At 45.4% G+C, this 7,939-nt stretch overlaps 1 protein-coding gene across 1 annotated transcript in view; it reads left to right on the top strand.

Annotated features, from left to right (window-relative positions):
- The window catches only part of LOC115567769 (uncharacterized), a 77,732-nt gene that overhangs the window by 62,482 nt on the left and 7,311 nt on the right, over positions 1-7,939 (top strand). The window lies entirely within an intron of this gene.

Below are 7,939 nucleotides of genomic sequence, written 5' to 3'. Positions count from 1 at the left end.
ATCTTTTTGACTGCATAAAAGAAAAGGGTGATGTATGGTTGTTATGTTGAAATGTATACTAGAAGAAGCATCAGCATTCGCTTTAGTATGTTACAGCAATCTTCTTTATCTTTGTTATTTTTTTCATGTCACTTTGGCATAGCAAATGGCTCTAAGTACTGCAGCCAGCTCAGCTTTTGTGGTTAATCTGCTCTCACAGTCATTTCTTTCTGTGCTCAGAGTTTCTAGTTGTGTGTCAAATATTTTATTTCCTCATTCATCTCCAAAAATATAATTAAATGTAGCCAAGTGGAAATAAGAGTTCACACTAAAGCCACTAGATGGCGCTGTGCCCCAGACTGTGAGATGTTCTGTAGGAGATCACGTGAGAGATAGTGAGAATCGCGGACCAGAAACAGGAAGTGATGAACCGCGTCCGCTTAGAGAGAGACTCACCTGTTCACCAGGAGGGATATTTGCTGTTTTTCGAGAGGGTAAATATGTTTAAAATGTTACTTTCTGTATGAAACGCTTGACAAATAATCACTTTTGAGATCGTATAGAAGTGTAACATGTAATGTTTACCGCAGATAGCGACGTAGTTATTCAGATGTTTACAGATTTCGAGTACATGTGCTCGGTCGCGGAGAAATGAATTAAGGGGTCAGCAAAGTTAATACACGCTCAAAGTATTGTAAATTCAGTTTACAGAGTTACATTTTGCCATTGTTCATGCTGGATAACTTTCACTAGTTATGCATTTTACTGAAAATGATGTTTATTTTCGTGTGTAGAGCTGCATGAGTTTGACGGCCTGTCGCCGCATGATGTGCATCTGAGTTAGCACAGAGATAGTGTTGTAAGTATATTAATGAGCTGTATGATTTAATTTCATATTAATGTACTAATGTTTCATATTCTGTGGAAATGACTGTATGTGGATTTTGTTTATTTCTTTTATTTTGTTTAACAGAAGAGCTACTGCTACAGTTGTTCTTGTACTCACATCAAGCTGTTCATGCATGTTGATGCATGTATTTACATGGAGTTGTTCATGAGTTGTTAATGCACTGGCATTAATGCACTTTCAGTCAGAGATATTGTTAACCAAGATATGTGAAGTCATTTGAGTTTTGAAGAGTAAGATATTACGTGAAGTGAGATTCTTCACGCCTGAAGATGTCCATTTTTGTTTGTGAATGAAATCTTTGTTAAAACCTTAACCAAATTTAACTCTCCAAGATAATTTAATACTACTCTCATTTTTTAAAGAGTATTCAGAGAAATAAACATCCCGTAAATTAGTTTGTGTTCTGTGTTATTTTAAATTTGACCGGGCTACACATTTTGGTACCAGGAGTGGGGTCTCTATTTCTTGGAGTATTCTGATAATTTGGAAATTGGCCAGAATAGAATAGAGTGGACTAGATTTGTGAGGTGCATGAACAACTGTAGCGGTAACTGGAGGCCCCGGTGCAGAAAAGGATCCAGGGTGGTGAGGCCTGCCTGGAGTTGCTGTGGAGAACCAGTGACTAGCTTCCTGAGATCCAGACAACCCCGGGGACCGAGAGGAAAGAGAGGAGGACGCAGCCATCATCCCTTCCCTGACTGCAGGATTTCAAGTGACTTGAGTTGAGCTAAGTCGGCGCAGAGACATTTCACCATGTCGGAGGCAGAACATAGCGAAGAGCAGAGCTCTGGAGAAGAGACTGAAACTATTGAACAATTGCAGGCCAAGCTTTCTGAACTGACTGAGAAACATGATAAAGCCATGGAAACTATTGCCACTCTAAAGACTGGGTCAAATAAGTCATATGTTTATGTGCCGAGAGAGCGCCCGATCCAGCCTTTTAGTGGGGATCCAGCCACTGATGGTCGCTCAGTCGATGAGTTCATTGAGGAAGTAGAACGTGTTATCAGGGCCAGAGGTCAGAGTCCTGAAGAAAAGATTGATTTCATTCTATCTCTTTTAAGAGGGTCTGCGTTAGAAGAAATCAGACTGTGCATGGACGGGGAGCCTAAAGATCCTAGCGAGTTATTCACTTGCTTAAGAGAGGCCTACGCAGAGAAACGTAGCATGGCTCAGCTGTTACAAGCCTTTTATGGTCGCCAGCAAAGGGAGGGTGAGAATTTTCAAGAGTATTCACACGCACTCTCCCAGATATTACGACTAGCCCTAAAACAGAGACCTAATGCTGTATCCGATGCTAAGGCTGCAGTCAGAGACCAATTCATTGAGGGCGTGCGAGATTCTTCTCTCAGAAGAGAACTACGCAAAATGGTTAGGGATGACCCCCAGACCACTCTGTTGGATGTACGAGAAGAGGCCATTGCCTGGTCCCTGGAGGACAAGTCGTGTAACACTAAGGTGGTTAAGAGCAGGAAGGTAGCATGTGACAGTATCAGGGGAGAAGGCCAGTGTCCTGATAACTCACATGAGAAGCAGTCTACTACTCTTGAGGATATTGTTAAGGTGGTCTCAGAGCAGAGCAAGGCTATAGGGGAGTTAACCATTGCATTGAAAGAGGGTCTAGCTCTTAAAGAAAAATACAGCAAAGACACAGGTGGTAAGCCTAGAATGAAGCCCCAGTTTACAGAGGATGGGAAGCCAATTTGCTTCAAATGTAAAGGGGTGGGACACATTGCAAAGGAGTGCACACAGCGCAAACCAGGAAACCAGCCTACTACCTCCAGTGCCTCGGTTCAGTCAAACTAGCTTCCTCGGATGCCAAGAGCCGGGCAATCCGAGGTGAGACTAGAGGCTCTAAGACTCTTAACTGTGAGCGATTTCTTGAGCGGGCGGTGGGTGAGTGTCGGGAAGTTTCAGTACAGATTGGTGGGGTTCCAGTTAAATGCCTGTTGGACACAGGGAGCCAAGTTAGCACCGTTTCTGAGTCTTTCTTCAGACAACACTTATTAGGGAAAGAGGAAGATGTGTTTCCCACAGCCCAGTGGCTCAAGTTGACTGCAGCAAACTCTTTGCCGATTCCCTACTTAGGATATCTTGAACTGGATATGGAGGCCATGGGTTTAAACATACCAGAGTGTGGTTTCTTAGTGGTTAAAGACCCTGTTGTTCAAGATACAGTCAGAGGAGAGGAGTTGGCGACCCAGAACAAAGAGTTAGAACAGCCCCAGACAAAGAGTTTTCAGGAACCAGTGCCAGGTCTCATTGGTATGAATATCATTAAGAGATGCAAGCAGTTGGTCACAGCTGAGTTTGACAGTACTCTCAGAGGAGAGCTCGATCCAGACTGGAGGGAAGCCTTTCAGAGAGTACAGACATGTGAGGTAGTAGAGAAGACAACCACGGCCAGGGTAACAGGCCGAGATACAGTGCGTGTGCCAGCGTGTTCTGTTGCTACAGTTTATGCCAAGGGGAGCAAAATCCCATCTAATGAGGGGGCCTATTTGCTGCTGGAGCCAGCTAAGTCACCACTGCCTGGTGATCTTGTAATAACACCCACTCTAGTAGAGGCCACTAGACGTGTGTTCCCAGTGCAGGTAGTGAATTTCTCTCAGGAGGATGTGTGGTTGAATCCCCGGACCAGACTAGGCATATTGTCTCAGGTTGAATGTGTTGACAATGACCAGACAGAAGTGAGATTTCAGCGCATCTCCGCTGACCAAGAAGAAGTGACTGTTGACCAGAAAGAGAAACCGACAGCAGATAATGATCTCCAGTCTATACTGGGCCAGCTGCACATAGGTGGTACAGAGGAAGAGCAGGCCAAGTTAGCTGTACTCCTAGCCAAGTATGCAGATGTGTTTGCTCTTCAGGATGAGGATCTAGGTTACACAGACCGAGTCAGACATGAGATCACCCTGACAGATGAAGTCCCTGTTTCACAGCCCTACCGCCTTATACCCCCCACACAGTACAACGAGGTTAGGGAGCACATCACCAAGCTTCTAAAGAAGGGTGTCATTCAGGAAAGCACTAGCGCCTATGCTTCACCAGTGGTTCTTGTCAGAAAAACTGATGGTAGTCTAAGATTGTGTGTGGACTATAGAAGGCTAAACTCAAAGACTCGCCGTGACGCTTTCCCTTTGCCTCGCATCGATGAGTGTTTCGATGCCCTACACGGAGCAAAGTTCTTTTCGACTATCGACCTGGCTAGTGGGTACCATCAGGTTGCTGTACACGAGGATGACCGCCATAAAACTGCATTTACAACACCCTTTGGGCTTTACGAGTACTCTAGGATGCCGTTTGGAGTGTGTAATGGGCCAGCTACTTTTCAGAGGCTGATGCAGGTGACGATGAGTGACTTGGTACTGCAGATCATGCTTGTGTATTTAGACGACATGTTGGTATACTCCGAGTCGTTTGAGGAGCATCTAGTGAGGCTTGAGAAAGTTTTGCAGAGACTGAAGGAGACAGGACTTAAAGTCAAGGTGGAGAAGTGTCACTTTTGCAGTCAGAGGTACGGTTTCTTGGTCATCAGATATCCGCTGAGGGCATAGGGACTGATCCTGATAAGATCGCTGCAGTGCAGCAATGGAAAGTTCCAAGCACAGTAAAGGAATTAAGATCCTTCTTAGGCTTCTGTAGTTATTATAGAAGGTTCATAGAGGGGTTTTCTCAGCTGGCAGGCCCTCTACATGATGTTGTTAATGCATGTCTCAAAAACACCATCCCGTCGAGATCTAAACAGCTGTTCGAAAGGTTATGGACCACAGAGTGTCAGGAGGCTTTCGAGTTACTGAAAGAGAAACTCACCAGTGCTCCTTTGTTAGGTTATGCTGACTTTTCTCTTCCTTTTATTGTCGAAACAGATGCAAGTGGTTCAGGGTTAGGCGCAGTCCTGTATCAACAGCAGGGAAAAGAGAAAAGAATGATAGCATATGCCAGCAGGAGGCTGCGGAATGCAGAGAAAAACGACAGAAACTACAGCAGTATGAAACTGGAACTGCTTGCCCTTAAGTGGGCAGTTTCAGAAAAATTTAGAGGTTACCTATTAGGCTCTAAGTTCACAGTCATAACAGACAACAACCCCTTGTGTCACCTTAACACAGCCAAGTTAGGGGCGATTGAACAGCGCTGGGTAGCTCAGTTAGCAGTCTTTGACTTTGAAGTCAAGTACCGCCCAGGTCGCTGTAACACTGCTGCAGACGCCCTCTCTAGGCAGCCGTTAGCAGGGGAGCCCCAGCCGCACCCAGATGACTTAGATTTTGAGGGCTGTGTGGCCATTTGCAATGTCAGGAAGGGAACAGCGCTAGGCCCGGAGCTAGGAACTGCAGGGACAAAGTGCTGCAAAATTAGACAGGTTCGTACCTCAGAGGCTGAGCAGGGTACTGACGAGCAGGATAACACCCCCACTTTGCCCGGCTACTCTAAGGTAGAGCTACGCCAATTTCAGAGTACAGATCCCACACTAAGTGCATTTAGACAGTTCTGGAACAGGAAACATAAACCCACCGGTAGGGAGAGAATAGGGCTAGCCAAGCCTATATTGTCCTTACTCAGACAGTGGTACCGGATCCAGGAGACAGATGGTTTACTCTATCGCGTGATTGAGGATGTCCATGTGGGTGAATGTCACCAGCTTCTGTTACCTGCCTGTTTGAAAGAACAGGTCCTTGAGAGTGTGCATGACCGTATGGGGCATCAGGGGATAGAGAGAACACAGAACCTTTTGAAACAGAGATGTTTCTGGGGGGGAATGTACGATGATGTCGAGCAGTGGGTAAAGAAGTGTCAGCGATGTGTCCTCACCAAAATGCCACAGCCCAAGATACACCCTCCTATGAAGTCCTTCTTAGCTACACGGCCCCTGGAGGTAGTTGCTATAGACTTCACCATCTTAGAGCCAGCTTCAGACGGACGAGAGAATGTTTTGGTAGTGACAGATGTGTTCACAAAGTTCACACAAGCCTTCCCCACTCGTGATCAGAAAGCTGACACTACAGCCAAGGTTCTTCTTCGAGAGTGGTTCATGAAGTATGGTGTGCCTGAGAGACTACATTCCGATCAGGGCAGAAACTTCGAGAGTGACGTAATTGCTGAGTTATGTAGGCTCTATGGTGTAAAGAAAACTCGCACGACACCTCACCATCCTCAGGGGAATGCACAATGTGAGAGGTACAATAGGACTCTGCATGATCTCCTGCGTACACTGCCACCAGAGAAGAAGCGCCGTTGGCCCGAGCACTTAGCAGAGTTAGTCCATGCCTACAACGTGACACCTCATGCAACTACAGGTCATTCTCCATACTATTTGTTATTCGGAGTCCATCCACACCTACCTGTAGATGCTCTGTTAGGGCGGGACCAAGCACCGAATAAGACACATGACTGGCTAGTGGTGCATCAGGAACGTCTAAATGAAGCCCATGCTAGAGCCAAAGAGTACGCTGAAAAGAAAGCAGCAGAAAGGATTGAACTTGACAAACACAAAGTCTACTGTCCTCCAGTTGATGTGGGTCAGTTAGTGTACCTACGACACCGGCCTCAGGGCAGGAATAAGATACAAGATGCTTGGGGTTCTACAGTTCATAGGGTGATAGATGTGCAAGGAACAACTCACACTGTAGAGCCTGTGGAGGGTGGTCCGGTTAAGAGGGTCCATAGGGTTAATCTTAGACCCTGTGTAGGTCCTGTTCCAGCTCCCAGGAGGAGGAGGGTTGGCACCCCTACAGAGGCACCTGTCCATGCTCCTTCTGAGTCTGATTCACTCTGTGCAGATCCCGAGTATGTGGTGTTGGAGGAAGTTTCTTGTCCACGTCTGGGTCAAGGGGAACATTCAGAGAGAGATGAGATCTCTGACGGTCAGGACAGAGCAGACACAGAGTCTAGAGATTGCCCTGAGCCAGTGAATGTGGAATCTTTTGAAAATGAACCAGTGGGAGAGACACCTCTTCCTTTGGCCCAAAGTAGCAGTAGTAGGGATGAAGAGGTTACTGTGCCTGTTCCTGCACCTCGCAGAACAAAGAAAGCAAACGCTGGGGCACACTCAAACCCACACCATGTCCCTAGGTCAGCTTGTAATGCTATTTCACTCAGTCCTGATGTATTGTCCCAGTTGTTAACCAGTATGGGTGCTGTATTCTTCAGGGAAGCAGTGAAAGAAGTTAGAACAACGAACTAAGTCATCGAGGACGTTGACTTTTTAGCAGGGGAGTATGTAGCCAAGTGGAAATAAGAGTTCACACTAAAGCCACTAGATGGCGCTGTGCCCCAGACTGTGAGATGTTCTGTAGGAGATCACGTGAGAGATAGTGAGAATCGCAGACCAGAAACAGGAAGTGATGAACCGCGTCCGCTTAGAGAGAGACTCACCTGTTCACCAGGAGGGATATTTGCTGTTTTTCGAGAGGGTAAATATGTTTAAAATGTTTCTTTCTGTATGAAACGCTTGACAAATAATCACTTTTGAGATCGTATAGAAGTGTAACATGTAATGTTTACCGCAGATAGCGACGTAGTTATTCAGATGTTTACAGATTTCGAGTACATGTGCTCGGTCGCGGAGAAATGAATTAAGGGGTCAGCAAAGTTAATACACGCTCAAAGTATTGTAAATTCCGTTTACAGAGTTACATTTTGCCATTGTTCATGCTGGATAACTTTCACTAGTTATGCATTTTACTGAAAATGATGTTTATTTTCGTGTGTAGAGCTGCATGAGTTTGACGGCCTGTCGCCGCATGATGTGCATCTGAGTTAGCACAGAGATAGTGTTGTAAGTATATTAATGAGCTGTATGATTTAATTTCATATTAATGTACTAATGTTTCATATTCTGTGGAAATAACTGTATGTGGATTTTGTTTATTTCTTTTATTTTGTTTAACAGAAGAGCTACCGCTACAGTTGTTCTTGTACTCACATCAAGCTGTTCATGCATGTTGATGCATGTATTTACATGGAGTTGTTCATGAGTTGTTAATGCACTGGCATTAATGCACTTTCAGTCAGAGATATTGTTAACCAAGATAGGTGAAGTCATTTGAGTTT

This window comes from Sparus aurata, chromosome 17 (genome assembly GCF_900880675.1).
Source record: "Sparus aurata chromosome 17, fSpaAur1.1, whole genome shotgun sequence".
Classification (NCBI taxonomy): Eukaryota; Metazoa; Chordata; class Actinopteri; order Spariformes; family Sparidae; genus Sparus; species Sparus aurata.
The sequence above is the reverse complement of the archived record's forward strand: the minus strand, read 5'-3'. Positions and strand labels throughout refer to the sequence as shown.